Genomic DNA, 24,236 nt, shown 5'->3' with positions numbered 1-24,236 from the left:
GTTAGCATGCGGATTACCAAACTTTCATCCAACCTACAAGGCATATTTACACCGTGAATCTATTCATCTGAGTTCGCAGTGTTTTCCTAATGCCAGTTTCGAACATCAGGCAGATTTCTCAGGAAAAATCTTTTGGAGTGATTTCTAAACAAGAGAAATGTAATTTACATAAACTCCCTGGCCATGAAATCCCGTGTTCTGAACATGCTACATGCATAATGGATTCGACAAATATTCACTACAGATTTGTTAGCATGTGGATTACCGAACTTTCATCACAATAGATTGAATATTGATACTTAGAAGTATTTTCTCAGATTTTGCAGCGTTTTCCAAAATCCAGATTCAAAAATGAAGCAGTTTTCACAGAAAAATTTTCTTGGAGCGAGTTCTACCCAATAGAGAAGTAATTTACATTGTTTCAATCACCGTGAAATTCCACGTTCCGAACACGGTATATGCATCACAGATTAGGAAAAGATTCTTTAATATGTTGTGAAAATGTGGATTACCGAACTTTCTTCCAACATAAAGGCATATTTACACCTAGAAATATTTACTCTCATTTTGAAGCTTTCTCCAAACTTCAGATTCGATAATCATGCAATTTTCGCAGAAAAATTCTATTCTAGCTAGTTCTACCCAATAGAATTGTAATTTACATTGTTTCATTACGGTGAAATTCCGTTTTCCAAAAGCGCTCCATGAATCACGGTTTGAAAAATAAATACTACATTGTTATTAACATGTGGATTACCGGACTTTCATTCACCATTCAAGGCATATTGACACTTAGAAGCATTTTCTCAGATTTCACAGGGTTCTCCTAATGGCAGTTTTGAAAATGAGGCACATTTCACAGAAAAATTCTCTTCAAGCGAGTTCTACCCAATAGACATGTAATTTACATTGTTTCTTCAATATGACATTCCATATTCCGAACACGTTACATGCATCACGAATTCGACAAACATTCATAAATGAGTGGGAGCATGTGGTTTACCGAACTTTCATCCACCATAAAAGGCATATTTACACCGAGAAGTGTTTATTCTGATTTTGCAAGTTTTTCCTAACATCCAGTTTCGAAAATCATGAAATGTTCGCTGAAAAATTCAATTCAAGCGAGTTCTATCCAGTAGAATTGTTATTTTCTGACTTTCACTCACCGAGACATTCCATGTTCCGAAAACGTTACATTCATCACGGCTTCGACAAACATTATTTAATGACCGTGTGCATGTGGATTACCGATATTTCAACCACAATACAAGGCATGTATACCCCTAGAAATATTTACTTAGATTTCGCAGATTTTTCCTAGCACCACTTACAAAAATCAAGCAGTTTTCGCAGAAAAATTCTCTTGCTGCATGTTCGATCCAATAGACATCTCATTTTCATAGATACCGTCACCGTAACATTCCGTGTTCTGAAAAAGTTACGTGCACATTGGATTCAGCAAATTTTCACAGCTGAGTTGTTAGAATGTGAATTACACATCTTTAATAAACCATTGAAAACATATTGTCACCTTAAAGCATTTGCTCATATTTTGCAGCATTTTCATAACACCAGTTTCCAAACAGAGGTAGATTTTACAGTAAAATGCTCCTGGAGCGGGTTCTCACCAATAGATATGTAATTTACATAGTTTCCTTCAACGTGACATTCCGTGTTCCGAACACACTACATACATCACGGATTTGAGAAACATTTTTAATGAGTTGTGTACATGTGTATTACAGAACGTTTATCCACCATACAAGGCATATTTACACCTAGAAACTTTAACTCTTAGTTTGCAGCTTTTTCCTAATAGCAGTTTCAAAAATCAGGCAGCTTCCTAAGGAAAAACCTGTTGGATCGTGTTCTACCCAATAGATATGTAAATTACATAGATTCTCCTGCTGTGAAATTCCGTGTTTCAAACACGCTACATGCAGATAGGATTCGACAAAATACACTACAGAGGTGTTTGCATGTGGATTACAGTACTTTCATCATAATACAAGGCATATTGATGCTTAGAAGCATTTTCTCTGATTTCACAGAGCTTTCCAAACGCCAGTTTCGAAACTGAGGCAGATTTCACTGCAAAAATCTCTTGGAGCGGGTTCAAAACAATAGACATGTAATTTACATGGATTCGTTCACCGTGAAATTCCGTGTTCCGAACACGCTACATGCTTCTCAGATTCGACAAATATTCACTAAAGAGTTGTTAGCAAGTGGATTACAGCACTTTCATCCACCATACAAGGCTTACTGACACTTTGAAGAATTTTTTCAGATTTCACAGGTTAGTTTTAATGCCAGTTTTGAAAATGAGGCAGATTTGGCAGGAAAATGCACTTGGAGCGAGTTATACCCAAAAGATATGTAGTTTACCTAGTTTCACTCACCGCGACATTCCGTGTTCTGAACATGTTACATGCATCACGGATTCGACAAACATTCTTTAATGAGTTGTGAACATGTGTATTACCGAACTTTCATCCACCTTACAATGCATATTTATACATAGAAAGTTTTTTCTACTTTAGTAGATTTCTCCTAATGTCAGTTTTTAAATCATGCAGTTTTCACAGAAAAATCCTCCTGGAGCGAGTTCTACCCAATAGACATGCAATTTACATAGAATCGGCCATCGTGAAATTCCATGTTCCGAAAAAGCTACATGCATCACGGATTCGACAAATAATCACTACAGAGTCGTTAACATAAGGATTACCGAACTTTCATCCACCATAAAAGCCATATTGACACTTTGAAGCATTTTCTCATATGTCGAAAGTTTTTCCTAATGCCCGTTTTGAAAATGAGGCCGAATTCTCAGAAAAAGCTCTTGGAGCGTATTCTACCCAAGAGAAATGTATTTTACATAGATTCGCTCACCGTGATATTCTGTGTTCCGAACACGCTTCATGTATCTCGGATTCGGCAAATATTCACTACAGAGTTGTTAGCATGCGGATTACCAAACTTTCATCCAACCTACAAGGCATATTTACACCGTGAATCTATTCATCTGAGTTCGCAGTGTTTTCCTAATGCCAGTTTCGAACATCACGCAGATTTCTCAGGAAAAATCTTTTGGAGTGATTTCTAAACAAGAGAAATGTAATTTACATAAACTCCCTGGCCATGAAATCCCGTGTTCTGAACATGCTACATGCATAATGGATTCGACAAATATTCACTACAGATTTGTTAGCATGTGGATTACCGAACTTTCATCACAATAGATTGAATATTGATACTTAGAAGTATTTTCTCAGATTTTGCAGCGTTTTCCAAACTTCAGATTCAAAAATGAAGCAGTTTTCACAGAAAAATTTTCTTGGAGCGAGTTCTGCATAATAGAGAAGTAATTTACATTGTTTCAATCACCGTGAATTTCCATGTTCTGAACACGGTATATGCATCACAGATTAGGAAAAGATTCTTTAATATGTTGTGAAAATGTGGATTACCGAACTTTCTTCCAACATAAAGGCATATTTACACCTAGAAATATTTACTCTCATTTTGAAGCTTTCTCCAAACTTCAGATTCGATAATCATGCAATTTTCGCAGAAAAATTCTATTCTAGCTAGTTCTACCCAATAGAATTTTAATTTACATTGTTTCATTACGGTGAAATTCCGTTTTCCAAAAGCGCTCCATGAATCACGGTTTGAAAAATAATTACTACACTGTTATTAACGTGTGGATTACCGGACTTTCATTCACCATTCAAGGCATATTGACACTTAGAAGCATTTTCTCAGATTTCACAGGGTTCTCCTAATGGCAGTTTTGAAAATGAGGCACATTTCACAGAAAAATTCTCTTCAAGCGAGTTCTACCCAATAGACATGTAATTTACATTGTTTCCTTCAATATGACATTACGTATTCCGAACACGTTACATGCATCACGAATTCGACAAACATTGATAAATGAGTGGGAGCATGTGGTTTACCGAACTTTCATCCACCATAAAAGGCATATTTACACCGAGAAGTGTTTATTCTGATTTTGCAGGTTTTTCCTAACATCCAGTTTCAAAAATCATGAAGTTTTCGCTGAAAAATTCAATTCAAGCGAGTTCTATCCAGTAGAATTGTTATTTTCTGAGTTTCACTCACCGAGACATTCCATGTTCCGAAAACGTTACATTCATCACGGCTTCGACAAACATTATTTAATGACACTGACCATGTGGATTACCGATGTTTCAACCACAATACAAGGCATGTATACCCCTAGAAATATTTACTTAGATTTCGCAGATTTTTCCTAGCACCACTTACGAAAATCAAGCAGTTTTCACAGAAAAATTCTCTTGCTGCATGTTCGATCCAATAGACATCCCATTTTCATAGATACCGTCACCGTAACATTCCGTGTTCTGAAAAAGTTACGTGCACATTGGATTCAGCAAATTTTCACAGCTGAGTTGTTAGAATGTGAATTACACATCTTTAATAAACCGTTGAAAACATATTGTCACCTTAAAGCATTTGCTCCGATTTTGCAGCATTTTCATAACACCAGTTTCCAAACAGAGGTAGATTTTACAGTAAATTGCTCCTGGAGCGGGTTCTCACCAATAGATATGTAATTTACATAGTTTCCTTCAACGTGACATTCCGTGTTCTGAACACACTACATACATCACGGATTTGAGAAACATTTTTAATGAGTTGTGTACATGTGTATTACAGAACGTTCATCCACCATACAAGGCATATTTACACCTAGAAACTTTAACTCTTAGTTTGCCGCTTTTTCCTAATAGCAGTTTCAAAAATCAGGCAGCTTCCTAAGGAAAAACCTGTTGGATCGTGTTCTACCCAATAGATATGTAAATTACATAGATTCTCCTGCTGTGAAATTCCGTGTTTCAAACACGCTACATGCAGATAGGATTCGACAAAATACACTACAGAGGTGTTTGCATGTGGATTACAGTACTTTCATCATAATACAAGGCATATTGATGCTTAGAAGCATTTTGTCTGATTTCACAGAGCTTTCCAAACGCCAGTTTCGAAACTGAGGCAGATTTCACTGCAAAAATCTCTTGGAGCGGGTTCAAAACAATAGACATGTAATTTACATGGATTCGCTCACCGTGAAATTCCGTGTTCCGAACACGCTACATGCTTCTCGGTTTCGACAAATATTCACTAAAGAGTTGTTAGCAATTGGATTACAGCTCTTTCATCCACCATACATAGCTTACTGACACTTTGAAGAATTTTTTCAGATTTCACAGGTTAGTTTTAATGCCAGGTTTGAAAATGAGGCAGATTTGGCAGGAAAATGCTCTTGGAGCGAGTTCTACCCAAAAGATATGTAGTTTACCTAGTTTCACTCACCGCGACATTCCGTGTTCTGAACACGTTACATGCATCACGGATTCGACAAACATTCTTTAATGAGTTGTGAACATGTGTATTACCGAACTTTCATCCACCTTACAATGCATATTTATACATAGAAAGTTTTTTCTGCTTTAGTAGATTTCTCCTAATGTCAGTTTTTAAATCCTGCAGTTTTCACAGAAAAATTCTCTTGGAGCGAGTTCTACCCAATAGACATGCAATTTACATAGAACCGGCCATCGTGAAATTCCATGTTCCGAAAAAGCTACATGCATCACGGATTCGACAAATATTCACTACAGAGTCGTTAGCATAAGGATTACCGAACTTTCATCCACCATAAAAGCCATATTGACACTTTGAAGCATTTTCTCATATTTCGAAAGTTTTTCCTAATGCCCGTTTTGAAAATGAGGCCGAATTCTCAGAAAAAGCTCTTGGAGCGAGTTCTACCCAAGAGACATTTATTTTACATAGATTCGCTCACCGTGATATTCTGTGTTCCGAACACGCTTCATGTATCTCGGATTCGGCAAATATTCACTACAGAGTTGTTAGCATGCGGATTACCGAACTTTCATCCAACCTACAAGGCATATTTACACCGTGAATCTATTCATCTGAGTTCGCAGTGTTTTCCTAATGCCAGTTTCGAATATCAGGCAGATTTCTCAGGAAAAACCTTTTGGAGTGATTTCTAAACAAGAGAAATGTAATTTACATAAATTCCTTGGCCATGAAATCCCGTGTTCCGAACATGCTACATGCATAATGGATTCGACAAATATTCACTACAGATTTGTTAGCATGTGGATTACCGAACTTTCATCACAATAGATTGAATATTGATACTTAGAAGTATTTTCTCAGATTTTGCAGCGTTTTCCAAACTCCAGATTCAAAAATGAAGCAGTTTTCACAGAAAAATACTCTTGGAGCTAGTTCTACCCAATAGAGAAGTAATTTACATTGTTTCAATCACCGTGAATTTCCACGTTCCGAACACGGTATATGCATCACAGATTAGGAAAAGATTCTTTAATATGTTGTGAAAATGTGGATTACTGAACTTTCTTCCAACATAAAGGCATATTTACACCTAGAAATATTTACTCTCATTTTGAAGCTTTCTCCAAACTTCAGATTCGATAATCATGCAATTTTCGCAGAAAAATTCTATTCTAGCTAGTTCTACCCAATAGAATTTTAATTTACATTGTTTCATTACGGTGAAATTCCGTTTTCCAAAAGCGCTCCATGAATCACGGTTTGAAAAATAATTACTACACTGTTATTAACGTGTGGATTACCGGACTTTCATTCACCATTCAAGGCATATTGACACTTAGAAGCATTTTCTCAGATTTCACAGGGTTCTCCTAATGGCAGTTTTGAAAATGAGGCACATTTCACAGAAAAATTCTCTTCAAGCGAGTTCTACCCAATAGACATGTAATTTACATTGTTTCCTTCAATATGACATTACGTATTCCGAACACGTTACATGCATCACGAATTCGACAAACATTGATAAATGAGTGGGAGCATGTGGTTTACCGAACTTTCATCCACCATAAAAGGCATATTTACACCGAGAAGTGTTTATTCTGATTTTGCAGGTTTTTCCTAACATCCAGTTTCAAAAATCATGAAGTTTTCGCTGAAAAATTCAATTCAAGCGAGTTCTATCCAGTAGAATTGTTATTTTCTGAGTTTCACTCACCGAGACATTCCATGTTCCGAAAACGTTACATTCATCACGGCTTCGACAAACATTATTTAATGACACTGACCATGTGGATTACCGATGTTTCAACCACAATACAAGGCATGTATACCCCTAGAAATATTTACTTAGATTTCGCAGATTTTTCCTAGCACCACTTACGAAAATCAAGCAGTTTTCACAGAAAAATTCTCTTGCTGCATGTTCGATCCAATAGACATCCCATTTTCATAGATACCGTCACCGTAACATTCCGTGTTCTGAAAAAGTTACGTGCACATTGGATTCAGCAAATTTTCACAGCTGAGTTGTTAGAATGTGAATTACACATCTTTAATAAACCGTTGAAAACATATTGTCACCTTAAAGCATTTGCTCCGATTTTGCAGCATTTTCATAACACCAGTTTCCAAACAGAGGTAGATTTTACAGTAAATTGCTCCTGGAGCGGGTTCTCACCAATAGATATGTAATTTACATAGTTTCCTTCAACGTGACATTCCGTGTTCTGAACACACTACATACATCACGGATTTGAGAAACATTTTTAATGAGTTTTGTACATGTGTATTACAGAACGTTCATCCACCATACAAGGCATATTTACACCTAGAAACTTTAACTCTTAGTTTGCCGCTTTTTCCTAATAGCAGTTTCAAAAATCAGGCAGCTTCCTAAGGAAAAACCTGTTGGATCGTGTTCTACCCAATAGATATGTAAATTACATAGATTCTCCTACTGTGAAATTCCGTGTTTCAAACACGCTACATGCAGATAGGATTCGACAAAATACACTACAGAGGTGTTTGCATGTGGATTACAGTACTTTCATCATAATACAAGGCATATTGATGCTTAGAAGCATTTTGTCTGATTTCACAGAGATTTCCAAACGCCAGTTTCGAAACTGAGGCAGATTTCACTGCAAAAATCTCTTGGAGCGGGTTCAAAACAATAGACATGTAATTTACATGGATTCGCTCACCGTGAAATTCCGTGTTCCGAACACGCTACATGCTTCTCGGATTCGACAAATATTCACTAAAGAGTTGTTAGCAATTGGATTACAGCTCTTTCATCCACCATACATAGCTTACTGACACTTTGAAGAATTTTTTCAGATTTCACAGGTTAGTTTTAATGCCAGGTTTGAAAATGAGGCAGATTTGGCAGGAAAATGCTCTTGGAGCGAGTTCTACCCAAAAGATATGTAGTTTACCTAGTTTCACTCACCGCGACATTCCGTGTTCTGAACACGTTACATGCATCACGGATTCGACAAACATTCTTTAATGAGTTGTGAACATGTGTATTACCGAACTTTCATCCACCTTACAATGCATATTTATACATAGAAAGTTTTTTCTGCTTTAGTAGATTTCTCCTAATGTCAGTTTTTAAATCCTGCAGTTTTCACAGAAAAATCCTCTTGGAGCGAGTTCTACCCAATAGACATGCAATTTACATAGAACCGGCCATCGTGAAATTCCATGTTCCGAAAAAGCTACATGCATCACGGATTCGACAAATATTCACTACAGAGTCGTTAGCATAAGGATTACCGAACTTTCATCCACCATAAAAGCCATATTGACACTTTGAAGCATTTTCTCATATTTCGAAAGTTTTTCCTAATGCCCGTTTTGAAAATGAGGCCGAATTCTCAGAAAAAGCTCTTGGAGCGAGTTCTACCCAAGAGACATTTATTTTACATAGATTCGCTCACCGTGATATTCTGTGTTCCGAACACGCTTCATGTATCTCGGATTCGGCAAATATTCACTACAGAGTTGTTAGCATGCGGATTACCGAAATTTCATCCAACCTACAAGGCATATTTACACCGTGAATCTATTCATCTGAGTTCGCAGTGTTTTCCTAATGCCAGTTTCGAATATCAGGCAGATTTCTCAGGAAAAAACTCTTGAAGTGATTTCTAAACAAGAGAAATGTAATTTACATAAATTCCTTGGCCATGAAATCCCGTGTTCCGAACATGCTACATGCATAATGGATTCGACAAATATTCACTACAGATTTGTTAGCATGTGGATTACCGAACTTTCATCACAATAGATTGAATATTGATACTTAGAAGTATTTTCTCAGATTTTGCAGCGTTTTCCAAACGCCAGATTCAAAAATGAAGCAGTTTTCACAGAAAAATACTCTTGGAGCTAGTTCTACCCAATAGAGAAGTAATTTACATTGTTTCAATCACCGTGAATTTCCACGTTCCGAAAACGGTATATGCATCACAGATTAGGAAAAGATTCTTTAATATGTTGTGAAAATGTGGATTACCGAACTTTCTTCCAACATAAAGGCATATTTACACCTAGAAATATTTACTCTCATTTTGAAGCTTTCTCCAAACTTCAGATTCGATAATCATGCAATTTTCGCAGAAAAATTCTATTCTAGCTAGTTCTACCCAATAGAATTGTAATTTACATTGTTTCATTACGGTGAAATTCCGTTTTCCAAAAGCGCTCCATGAATCACGGTTTGAAAAATAATTACTACACTGTTATTAACGTGTGGATTACCGGACTTTCATTCACCATTCAAGGCATATTGACACTTAGAAGCATTTTCTCAGATTTCACAGGGTTCTCCTAATGGCAGTTTTGAAAATGAGGCACATTTCACAGAAAAATTCTCTTCAAGCGAGTTCTACCCAATAGACATGTAATTTACATTGTTTCCTTCAATATGACATTACGTATTCCGAACACGTTACATGCATCACGAATTCGACAAACATTCATAAATGAGTGGGAGCATGTGGTTTACCGAACTTTCATCCACCATAAAAGGCATATTTACACCGAGAAGTGTTTATTCTAATTTTGCAGGTTTTTCCTAACATCCAGTTTCAAAAATCATGAAATTTTCGCTGAAAAATTCAATTCATGCGAGTTCTATCCAGTAGAATTGTTATTTTCTGAGTTTCACTCACCGAGACATTCCATGTTCCGAAAACGTTACATTAATCACGGCTTCGACAAACATTATTTAATGACCGTGAGCATGTGGATTACCGATGTTTCAACCACAATACAAGGCATATTTACACCTAGAAATTTTTACTTAGATTTCGCAGATTTTTCCTAACATCAGTTATGAAAATCAGGCAGTTTTTGCAGAAAAATTCTCTTGCTGCATGTTCGATCCAATAGATATCCCATTTTCATAGATACCGTCACCGTAACATTCCGTGTTCTGAAAAAGTAACGTGCACATTGGATTCAGCAAATTTTCACAGCTGAGTTGTTAGAATGTGAATTACACATCTTTAATAATCCATTGAAGACATATTGTCACCTTAAAGCATTTGCTCAGATTTTGCAGCGTTTTCATAACACCAGTTTCCAAACAGAGGTAGATTTTACAGTAAAATGCTCCTGGAGCGAGTTCTCACCAATAGATATGTAATTTACATAGTTTCCTTCAACGTGACATTCCGTGTTCCGAACAAACTACATACATCACGGATTTGAGAAACATTTTTAATGAGTTGTGTACATGTGTATTACAGAACTTTCATCCACCATATAAGGCATATTTACACCTAGAAAATTTAACTCTTTGTTTGCAGCTTATTCCTAATAGCAGTTTCAAAAATCAGGCAGTTTCCTAAGGAAAAAACTGTTGGAGCGTGTTCTACCCAATAGATATGTAAAATACATAGATTCTCCTGCTGTGAAATTCCGTATTTTGAACACGCTACATGCAGATAGGATTCTACAAAATACACTACAGAGGTGTTTGCATGTGGATTACAGGACTTTCATCACAATACAAGGCATATTGATGCTTAGAAGCATTTTCCCTGATTTCACAGAACTTTCCAAACGCCGGTTTCGAAAGTGAGGTAGATATAACGTCAAAAAAATCTTGGAGCGGGTTCAAAACTATAGACATATAATTTACATGGATTCGCTCACCTTGATATTCCGTGTTCCGAACACGCTACATGCATCTAGGATCCGACAAATATTCACTACAGAGTTGTTAGCAAGTGGATTACAGCTCTTTCATCCACCATACATGGCTTACTGACACTTTGAAAAATTTTCTGAGATTTCACACGTTAGTTTTAATGCCAGCTTTGAAAATGAGGCAGATTTGGCAGGAAAATTCTCTTGGAGCCAGTTCTACCCAATAGATATGTAATTTACCTAGTTTCACTCACCGTGACATTCCGTGTTCTGAACACGTTACATGCATCACGGATTCGAAAAACATTCTTTAATGAGTTGTTAACATGTGTATTAACGAACTTTCATCCACCTTACAATGCATATATATACATAGAAATTTTTTTTCTGATTTAGTAGATTTCTCCTAATGTCAGTTTTTAAATCATTCAGTTTTCGCAGAAAAATCCTCTTGGAGCCGGTTCTACCCAATAGACATGCAATTTACATAGAACCCGTCATCGTGAAATTCCGTGTTCCGAAAAAGCTACATGCATCACGGATTCGACAAATATTCACTACAGAGTCGTTAGCATTAGGATTACCGAACTTTCATCCACCATAAAAGCCATATTGACACTTTGAAGCACTTTCTCATATTTCAAAACGTTTTCCTAATGCCAGTTTTGAAAATGAGGCAGAATTCGCAGAAAAAGCTCTTGGGGCGAATTCTAACCAAGAGACATGTATTTTGCATAGATTCACTCACCGTGATATTCTGTGTTCCGAACACGCTTCATGTATCTCGGATTCGACAAATATTCACTACAGAGTTGTTAGCATGCGGATTACCGAAATTTCATCCACCCTACAAGGCATATTTACACCGAGAATCTATTCATCTGAGTTCGCAGTGATTTCCTAATGCCAGTTTCGAAAATCAGGCAGATTTCTCAGGAAAAATCTCTTGGAGTGATTTCTAACCAAGAGAAATGTAAGTTACATAAACTCCCTGGCCATGAAATCCTGTGTTCCGAACATGTTACATGCATAATGGTTTCGACAAATATTCACTACAGATTTGTTAGCATGTGGATTAACGAACTTTCATCACAATAGATTGAATATTGATACTTACAAGTATTTTCTCAGATTTTGCAGCGTTTTCCAAACGTCAGTGTCAAAAATGCACCAGTTTTCGCAGAAAAATACTCTTGGAGCGAGTTCTACCCAATAGAGAAGTAATTTACATTGTTTCAATCACCGTGAAATTCCACGTTCCGAACACGGTATATGCATCACGGATTAGAAAAAGATTCTTTAATATGTTGTGAAAATGTGGATTACCGAACTTTCTTCCAACATAAAGGCATATTTACACCTAGATATATTTACTCTCATCTTGAAGCTTTCTCCAAACTTCAGAGTCTATAATCATGCAGTTTTCGCAAAAAATTCTATTCTAGCTAGTTCTACCCAATAGAATTGTAATTTACATTGTTTCATTAAGGTGAAATTCCGTTTTCCAAAAGCGCTCCATGAATCACGGTTTGAAAAATAATTACTACACTGTTATTAACATGTGGATTACCGGACTTTCATTCACCATTCAAGGCATATTGACCCTTAGAAGCATTTTCTCAGATTTCACAGGGTTCTCCTAATGGCAGTTTGGAAAATGAGGCACGTTTCGCAGAAAAATTCTCTTCAAGCGAGTTCTACCCAATAGACATGTAATTTACATTTTAACCTTCAATATGACATTCCGTATTCCGAACACGTTACATGCATTACGAATTCGACAAACATTATTTAATGAGTGGGAGCATGTGGATTACCGAACTTTCTTTCACCATACAAAGCATATTTACACCTAGAAGTTTTTATTCTGATTTTGAAAGTTTTTCCTAACATCCAGTTTCGAAAATCATGAAATTTTCGCTGAAAAATTCAATTCAAGCGAGTTCTATCCAGCAGAATTGTTATTTTCGAGTTTCACTCACCGAGACATTCCATGTTCCGAAAACGTTACATTCATCACGGCTTCGACAAACATTCTTTAATGACCGTGAGCATGTGGATTACCGATGTTTCAACCACAATACAAGGCATGTTTACCCCTAGAAATTTTTACTTAGATTTCGCAGATTTTTCCTAACGTCAGTTACGAAATCAGGCAGTTTTTGCAGAAAAATTCTCTTGCTGCATGTTCGATCCAATAGACATCCCATTTTCATAGATACCTTCACCGTAACATTCCGGGTTCTGAAAAAGTAACGTGCATTTGGATTCAGCAAATTTTCACAGCTGAGTTGTTAGAATGTGAATTACACATCTTTAATAAACCATTGAAGACATATTGTCACCTTAAAGCATTTGCTCAGATTTTGCAGCGTTTTCATAACAACAGTTTCCAAACAGAGGTAGATTTTACAGTAAAATGCTCCTGGAGGCGGTACTCACTAATAGATATGTAATTTACATAGTTTCTTTCAATGTGACATTCCGTGATCTGTACACACTTCATACATCACGGATTTGAGAAACATTTTTAATTAGTTGTGTACATGTGTATTACAGAACTTTCATCCACCATACAAGGCATATTTACACCTAGAAACTTTAACTCTTAGTTTGCAGTTTTTTCCTAATAGCAGTTCCAAAAATCAGGCATTTTCCGAAGGAAAAAACTATTGGAGCGTGTTCTACCCAATAGATATGTAAATTACATAGATTCTCATGCTGTGAAATTCTGTGATTCGAACACGCTACATGCAGATAGGATTCGACAAAAATACACAACAGAGTTGTTTGCGTGTGGATTACAGTACTTTCATCACAATACAAGGCATATTGATGCTTAGAAGCATTTTCTCTGATTTCACAGAGCTTTCCAAACGCCAGGTTCGAAAATGAAGCAGATTTCACGGCAAAAATCTCTTGGAGCGGGTTCAAAACAATAGACATGTAATTTATGTAGACTCGCTCACCGTGATATTCTGTGTTCCGAACATGCTTCATGTATATCGTATTCGACAAATATTCACTACTGAGTTGTTAGCATGCGGATAAGTGAACTTTCATCCACCCTACAAGGCATATTTACACCGAGAAACTCTTCATCTGAGTTTGCACTGTTTTCCTAACGTCAGTTTCAAAAATGCAGCAGTTTTCGCAGAAAAATTCTCTTGGAGCGAGTTCTACCCAATAGAGAAATAATTTATATTGTTTCAATCACCGTGAAATTCCACGTTCCGAACACAGTATATGCATTACGGATTAGAAAAGGATTCTTTAATATGTTGTGAAAATGTGGATTACCGAACTTTCTTCCAACATAAATGCATATTTACACCTAGAAATATTTACACTTTTTGAAGCTTTCTCCAAACTTCAGATCCGATAATCATGCAATTTTCGCAGAAAAATTGTATTCTAGCTAGTTCTACCCAATAGAATTATAATTTACATTGTTTCATTACGGTGAAATTCCGTTTTGCAAAAGCGCTCCATGAATCACGGTTTGAAAAATAATTACTACACTGTTATTAACATGTGGATTACCGGACTTTCATTCACCATTCAAGGCATATTGATACTTAGAAGCATTTTCTCAGCTTTCACAGGGATCTCCTAATTGCAGTTTTGAAAATGAGGCACATTTCGCAGAAAAACTCTCTTCAAGCGAGTTCTACACAATAGACATGAAATTTACATTGTATCCTTCAATATGACATTCCGTATTCCCAACAATTTATGCATCACGAATTCGACAAACATTGTTTAATGAGTGGGAGCATGTGGATTACTGAACTTTCATCCAGCATACAAGGCATATTTACACCGAGAAGTGTTTATTCTGATTTCGCAGGTTTTTCCTTACATCCAGTTTCGAAAATCATGAAATTTTCGCTGAAAAATTCAATTCATGCGAGTTCTATCCAGTAGAATTGTTATTTTCTGAGTTTCACTCCCCGAGACATTCCATGTTCCGAAAACTTTACATTCATCACGGCTTCGACAAACATTATTTAATGACCGTGAGCATGTGGATTACCGATGTTTCAACCACAATACAAGGCCTATTTACACCTAGAAATTTTTACTTTGATTTCGCAGATTTTTCCTAACGTCAGTTATGAAAATCAGGCAGTTTTTGCAGAAAAATTCTCTTGCTGCATGTTCGATCCAATAGATATCCCATTTTCATAGATACCGTCACCGTAACATTCCGTGTTCTGAAAAAGTAACGTGCACATTGGATTCAGCAAATTTTCACAGCTGAGTTGTTAGAATGTGAAATGCACATCTTTAATAAACCATTGAAAACATATTGTCACCTTAAAGCATTTGCTCAGATTTTGCAGCGTTTTCATAACACCAGTTTCCAAACAGAGGTAGATTTTACAGTAAAATGCTCCTGGAGCTAGTTCTCAAAAATAGATATGTAATTTACATAGTTTCCTTCAACGTGACATTCCGTGTTCCGAACACACTACATACATCACGGATTTGAGAAACATTTTTAATGAGTTGTGTACATGTGTATTACAGAACTTTCATCCACCATATAAGGCATATTTACACCTAGAAAATTTAACTCTTTGTTTGCAGCTTTTTCCTAATAGCAGTTTCAAACTCAGGCAGTTTCCTAAGGAAAAAACTGTTGGAGCGTGTTCTACCCAATAGATATGTAAATTACATAGATTCTCATGCTGTGAAATTCCGTGTTTCGAACACGCTACATGCAGATAGGTTTCTACAAAATACACTACATGTTTGTTTGCATGTGGATTAAAATACTTTCATCACAATACAAGGCATATTGATGCTTAGAAGCATTTTCTCTGATTTCACAGAGCTTTCCAAATGCCAGGTTCGAAACTGAGGCAGATTTCACGGCAAAAAACTCTTGGAGCGGGTTCAAAACAATAGACATGTAATTTACATAGACTCGCTCACCGTGATATTCTGTGTTCCGAACACGCTTCATGTATCTCGTGTTCGACAAATATTCATTACGGAGTTGTTAGCATGCGGATAAGTGAACTTTCATCCACCCTACAAGGCATATTTACACCGAGAAACTCTTCATCTGAGTTTGCACTCTTTTCCTAACGTCAGTTTCAAAAATGCAGCAGTTTTCACAGAAAAATTCTCTTGGAGCGAGTTCTACCCAATAGAGAAGTAATTTACATTGTTTCAATCACCGTGAAATTCCACGTTCCGAACACGGTATATGCATCACGGATTAGAAAAATATTCTTTAATATGTTGTGAAAATGTGGATTACCGAACTTTCTTCCAACATAAAGGCATACTTACACCTAGAAATATTTACTCTTTTTGAAGCTTTCTCCAAACTTCAGATCCGATATTCATGCAATTTTCGCAGAAAAATTCTATTCTAGCTAGTTCTACCCAATAGAATTGTAATTTACATTGTTTCATTACGGTGAAATTCCGTTTTGCAAAAGCGCTCCATGAATCACGGTTTGAAAAATAATTACTACACTGTTATTAACATGTGGATTACCGGACTTTCATTCACCATTCAAGGCATATTGACACTTAGAAGCATTTTCTCAGCTTTCACAGTGTTCTCCTAATGGCAGTTTTGAAAATGAGGCACATTTCGCAGAAAAACTCTCTTCAAGCGAGTTCTACACAATAGACATGAAATTTACATTGTATCCTTCAATATGACATTCCGTATTCCCAACAATTTATGCATCACGAATTCGACAAACATTGTTTAATGAGTGGGAGCATGTGGATTACTGAACTTTCATCCAGCATACAAGGCATATTTACACCGAGAAGTGTTTATTCTGATTTCGCAGGTTTTTCCTTACATCCAGTTTCGAAAATCATGAAATTTTCGCTGAAAAATTCAATTCATGCGAGTTCTATCCAGTAGAATTGTTATTTTCTGAGTTTCACTCCCCGAGACATTCCATGTTCCAAAAACTTTACATTCATCACGGCTTCGACAAACATTATTTAATGACCGTGAGCATGTGGATTACCGATGTTTCAACCACAATACAAGGCCTATTTACACCTAGAAATTTTTACTTTGATTTCGCAGATTTTTCCTAACGTCAGTTATGAAAATCAGGCAGTTTTTGCAGAAAAATTCTCTTGCTGCATGTTCGATCCAATAGATATCCCATTTTCATAGATACCGTCACCGTAACATTCCGTGTTCTGAAAAAGTAACGTGCACATTGGATTCAGCAAATTTTCACAGCTGAGTTGTTAGAATGTGAAATGCACATCTTTAATAAACCATTGAAAACATATTGTCACCTTAAAGCATTTGCTCAGATTTTGCAGCGTTTTCATAACACCAGTTTCCAAACAGAGGTAGATTTTACAGTAAAATGCTCCTGGAGCTAGTTCTCAAAAATAGATATGTAATTTACATAGTTTCCTTCAACGTGCCATTCCGTGTTCCGAACACACTACATACATCACGGATTTGAGAAACATTTTTAATGAGTTGTGTACATGTGTATTACAGAACTTTCATCCACCATATAAGGCATATTTACACCTAGAAAATTTAACTCTTTGTTTGCAGCTTTTTCCTAATAGCAGTTTCAAACTCAGGCAGTTTCCTAAGGAAAAAACTGTTGGAGCGTGTTCTACCCAATAGATATGTAAATTACATAGATTCTCATGCTGTGAAATTCCGTGTTTCGAACACGCTACATGCAGATAGGTTTCTACAAAATACACTACATGTTTGTTTGCATGTGGATTAAAATACTTTCATCACAATACAAGGCATATTGATGCTTAGAAGCATTTTCTCTGATTTCACAGAGCTTTCCAAATGCCAGGTTCGAAACTGAGGCAGATTTCACGGCAAAAAACTCTTGGAGCGGGTTCAAAACAATAGACATGTAATTTACATAGACTCGCTCACCGTGATATTCTGTGTTCCGAACACGCTTCATGTATCTCGTGTTCGACAAATATTCATTACGGAGTTGTTAGCATGCGGATAAGTGAACTTTCATCCACCCTACAAGGCATATTTACACCGAGAAACTCTTCATCTGAGTTTGCACTCTTTTCCTAACGTCAGTTTCAAAAATGCAGCAGTTTTCACAGAAAAATTCTCTTGGAGCGAGTTCTACCCAATAGAGAAGTAATTTACATTGTTTCAATCACCGTGAAATTCCACGTTCCGAACACGGTATATGCATCACGGATTAGAAAAATATTCTTTAATATGTTGTGAAAATGTGGATTACCGAACTTTCTTCCAACATAAAGGCATACTTACACCTAGAAATATTTACTCTTTTTGAAGCTTTCTCCAAACTTCAGATCCGATATTCATGCAATTTTCGCAGAAAAATTCTATTCTAGCTAGTTCTACCCAATAGAATTGTAATTTACATTGTTTCATTACGGTGAAATTCCGTTTTGCAAAAGCGCTCCATGAATCACGGTTTGAAAAATAATTACTACACTGTTATTAACATGTGGATTACCGGACTTTCATTCACCATTCAAGGCATATTGACACTTAGAAGCATTTTCTCAGCTTTCACAGTGTTCTCCTAATGGCAGTTTTGAAAATGAGGCACATTTCGCAGAAAAACTCTCTTCAAGCGAGTTCTACACAATAGACATGAAATTTACATTGTATCCTTCAATATGACATTCCGTATTCCCAACAATTTATGCATCACGAATTCGACAAACATTGTTTAATGAGTGGGAGCATGTGGATTACTGAACTTTCATCCAGCATACAAGGCATATTTACACCGAGAAGTGTTTATTCTGATTTCGCAGGTTTTTCCTTACATCCAGTTTCGAAAATCATGAAATTTTCGCTGAAAAATTCAATTCATGCGAGTTCTATCCAGTAGAATTGTTATTTTCTGAGTTTCACTCCCCGAGACATTCCATGTTCCGAAAACTTTACATTCATCACGGCTTCGACAAACATTATTTAATGACCGTGAGCATGTGGATTACCGATGTTTCAACCACAATACAAGGCCTATTTACACCTAGAAATTTTTACTTTGATTTCGCAGATTTTTCCTAACGTCAGTTATGAAAATCAGGCAGTTTTTGCAGAAAAATTCTCTTGCTGCATGTTCGATCCAATAGATATCCCATTTTCATAGATACCGTCACCGTAACATTCCGTGTTCTGAAAAAGTAACGTGCACATTGGATTCAGCAAATTTTCACAGCTGAGTTGTTAGAATGTGAAATGCACATCTTTAATAAACCATTGAAAACATATTGTCACCTTAAAGCATTTGCTCAGATTTTGCAGCGTTTTCATAACACCAGTTTCCAAACAGAGGTAGATTTTACAGTAAAATGCTCCTGGAGCTAGTTCTCAAAAATAGATATGTAATTTACATAGTTTCCTTCAACGTGACATTCCGTGTTCCGAACACACTACATACATCACGGATTTGAGAAACATTTTTAATGAGTTGTGTACATGTGTATTACAGAACTTTCATCCACCATATAAGGCATATTTACACCTAGAAAATTTAACTCTTTGTTTGCAGCTTTTTCCTAATAGCAGTTTCAAACTCAGGCAGTTTCCTAAGGAAAAAACTGTTGGAGCGTGTTCTACCCAATAGATATGTAAATTACATAGATTCTCATGCTGTGAAATTCCGTGTTTCGAACACGCTACATGCAGATAGGTTTCTACAAAATACACTACATGTTTGTTTGCATGTGGATTAAAATACTTCCATCACAATACAAGGCATATTGATGCTTAGAAGCATTTTCTCTGATTTCACAGAGCTTTCCAAATGCCAGGTTCGAAACTGAGGCAGATTTCACGGCAAAAAACTCTTGGAGCGGGTTCAAAACAATAGACATGTAATTTACATAGACTCGCTCACCGTGATATTCTGTGTTCCGAACACGCTTCATGTATCTCGTGTTCGACAAATATTCATTACGGAGTTGTTAGCATGCGGATAAGTGAACTTTCATCCACCCTACAAGGCATATTTACACCGAGAAACTCTTCATCTGAGTTTGCACTCTTTTCCTAACGTCAGTTTCAAAAATGCAGCAGTTTTCACAGAAAAATTCTCTTGGAGCGAGTTCTACCCAATAGAGAAGTAATTTACATTGTTTCAATCACCGTGAAATTCCACGTTCCGAACACGGTATATGCATCACGGATTAGAAAAATATTCTTTAATATGTTGTGAAAATGTGGATTACCGAACTTTCTTCCAACATAAAGGCATACTTACACCTAGAAATATTTACTCTTTTTGAAGCTTTCTCCAAACTTCAGATCCGATATTCATGCAATTTTCGCAGAAAAATTCTATTCTAGCTAGTTCTACCCAATAGAATTGTAATTTACATTGTTTCATTACGGTGAAATTCCGTTTTGCAAAAGCGCTCCATGAATCACGGTTTGAAAAATAATTACTACACTGTTATTAACATGTGGATTACCGGACTTTCATTCACCATTCAAGGCATATTGACACTTAGAAGCATTTTCTCAGCTTTCACAGTGTTCTCCTAATGGCAGTTTTGAAAATGAGGCACATTTCGCAGAAAAACTCTCTTCAAGCGAGTTCTACCCAATAGAAATGTAATTTACATTGTATCCTTCAATATGACATTCCGTATTCCCAACAATTTATGCATCACGAATTCGACAAACATTCTTTAATGAGTGGGAGCATGTGGATTACTGAACTTTCATCCACCATAAAAGGAATATTTACACCTAGAAGTGTTTATTCTGATTTCGCAGGTTTTTCCTTACATCCAGTTTCGAAAATCATGAAATTTTCGCGAAAAATTCATTTCATGCGAGTTCTATCCAGTAGAATTTTTATTTTCTGATTTTCACTCACCGAGACATTCCATGTTCCGAAAACGTTACATTCATCACGGCTTCGACAAACATTATTTAATGACCGTGAGCATGTGGATTACTGATGTTTCAACCACAATACAAGGCATATTTACACCTAGAAATTTTTACTTAGATTTCTCAGCTTTTTCCTTACGTCAGTTATGAAAATCAGGCAGTTTTTGCAGAAAAATTCTCTTGCTGCATGTTCGATCCAATAGATATCCCATTTTCATAGATACCGTCACCGTAACATTCCGTGTTCTGAAAAAGTAACGTGCACATTGGATTCAGCAAATTTTCACAGCTGAGTTTTTAGAATGTGAATTACACATCTTTAATAAACCATTGAAGACATATTGTCACCTTAAAGCATTTGCTCAGATTTTGCAGCGTTTTCATAACACCAGTTTCCAAACAGAGGTAGATTTTACAGTAAAATGCTCCTGGAGCGGGTTCTCACCAATAGATATGTAATTTACATAGTTTCGTTCAACGTGACATTCCGTGTTCCGAAGACACTACATACATCACGGATTTGAGAAACATTTTTAATGAGTTGTGTACATGTGTATTACAGAACTTTCATCCACCATATAAGGCATATTTACACCTAGAAAATTTAACTCTTTGTTTGCAGCTTTTCCCTAATAGCAGTTTCAAAAATCAGGCAGTTTCCTAAGGAAAAAAATGTTGGAGCGTGTTCTACCCAATAGATATGTAAATTACATAGATTCTCCTGCTGTGAAATTCCGTATTTCGAACACGGTACATGCAGATAGGATTCTACAAAATACACTACAAATTTGTTTGCATGTGGATTACAGGACTTTCATCATAATACAAGGCATATTGATGCTTAGAAGCATTTTCCCTGATTTCACAGAGCTTTCTAAACGCCGGTTTCGAAATTGAGGTAGATATAACGTCAAAAAAATCTTGCAGTGGGTTCAAAACTATAGACATGTAATTTACATGGATTCGCTCACCGTGATATTCCGTGTTCCAAACACGCTACATGCATCTCGGATCCGACAAATATTCACTACAGAGTTGTTAGCAAGTGGATTACAGCACTTTCATCCACCATACATGGCTTACTGACACTTTGAAAAATGTTCTGTGATTTCACATGTTAGTTTTATTGCCAGGTTTGAAAATGAGGCAGATTTGGCAGGAAAATTCTCTTGGAGCCAGTTCTACCCAATAGATATGTATTTACCTAGTTTCACTCACCGTGACATTCCGTGTTCTGAACACGTTACATGCATCACGGATTCGACAAACATTCTTTAATGAGTTGTTAACATGTGTATTAACGAACTTTCATCCACCTTACAATGCATATATATACATAGAAATTTTTTTCTGATTTAGTAGATTTCTCCTAATGTCAGTTTTTAAATCATGCAGTTTTCGCAGAAAAATCCTCTTGGAGCCGGTTCTACAAAATAGACATGCAATTTACAAAGAACGCGTCATCGTGAAATTCCGTGTTCCGAAAAAGCTACATGCATCACGGATTCGACAAATATTCACTACAGAGTCGTTAGCATAAGGATTACCGAACTTTCATCCACTATAAAAGTCATATTGACACTTTGAAGCACTTTCTCATATTTCAAAACGTTTTCCTAATCCCAGTTTTGAAAATGAGGCAGAATTCGCAGAAAAAGCTCTTGGAGCGAATTCTAACCAAGAGACATGTATTTTGCATAGATTCACTCACCGTGATATTCTGTGTTCTGAACACGCTTCATGTATCTCGGATTCGACAAATATTCACTACAGAGTTGTTAGCATGCGGATTACCGAAATTTCATCCACCCTACAAGGCATATTTACACCGAGAATCTATTCATCTGAGTTCGCAGTGATTTCCTAATGCCAGTTTCGAAAATCAGGCAGATTTCTCAGGAAAAATCTCTTGGAGTGATTTCTAACCAAGAGAAATGTAATTTACATAAACTCCCTAGCCATGAAATCCTGTGTTCCGAACATGTTACATGTATAATGGTTTCGACAAATATTCACTACAGACTTGTTAGCATGTGGATTACCGAACTTTCATCACAATAGATTGAATATTGATACTTAGAAGTATTTTCTCAGATTTTGCAGCGTTTTCCAAACGCCAGTTTCAAAAATGCACCAGTTTTCGCAGAAAAATACTCTTGGAGCGAGTTCTACCCAATAGAGAAGTAATTTACATTGTTTCAATCACCGTGAAATTCCACGTTCCGAACACGGTATATGCATCACGGATTAGAAAAATATTCTTTAATATGTTGTGAAAATGTGGATTACCGAACTTTCTTCCAACATAAAGGCATACTTACACCTAGAAATATTTACTCTTTTTGAAGCTTTCTCCAAACTTCAGATCCGATATTCATGCAATTTTCGCAGAAAAATTCTATTCTAGCTAGTTCTACCCAATAGAATTGTAATTTACATTGTTTCATTACGGTGAAATTCCGTTTTGCAAAAGCGCTCCATGAATCACGGTTTGAAAAATAATTACTACACTGTTATTAACATGTGGATTACCGGACTTTCATTCACCATTCAAGGCATATTGACACTTAGAAGCATTTTCTCAGCTTTCACAGTGTTCTCCTAATGGCAGTTTTGAAAATGAGGCACATTTCGCAGAAAAACTCTCTTCAAGCGAGTTCTACCCAATAGAAATGTAATTTACATTGTATCCTTCAATATGACATTCCGTATTCCCAACAATTTATGCATCACGAATTCGACAAACATTCTTTAATGAGTGGGAGCATGTGGATTACTGAACTTTCATCCACCATAAAAGGAATATTTACACCTAGAAGTGTTTATTCTGATTTCGCAGGTTTTTCCTTACATCCAGTTTCGAAAATCATGAAATTTTCGCGAAAAATTCATTTCATGCGAGTTCTATCCAGTAGAATTTTTATTTTCTGATTTTCACTCACCGAGACATTCCATGTTCCGAAAACGTTACATTCATCACGGCTTCGACAAACATTATTTAATGACCGTGAGCATGTGGATTACTGATGTTTCAACCACAATACAAGGCATATTTACACCTAGAAATTTTTACTTAGATTTCTCAGCTTTTTCCTTACGTCAGTTATGAAAATCAGGCAGTTTTTGCAGAAAAATTCTCTTGCTGCATGTTCGATCCAATAGATATCCCATTTTCATAGATACCGTCACCGTAACATTCCGTGTTCTGAAAAAGTAACGTGCACATTGGATTCAGCAAATTTTCACAGCTGAGTTTTTAGAATGTGAATTACACATCTTTAATAAACCATTGAAGACATATTGT

Source organism: Camelus bactrianus, chromosome 18 (assembly GCF_048773025.1).
Source record: "Camelus bactrianus isolate YW-2024 breed Bactrian camel chromosome 18, ASM4877302v1, whole genome shotgun sequence".
Lineage (NCBI taxonomy): Eukaryota > Metazoa > Chordata > Mammalia > Artiodactyla > Camelidae > Camelus > Camelus bactrianus.
The sequence above is the reverse complement of the archived record's forward strand: the minus strand, read 5'-3'. Positions refer to the sequence as shown.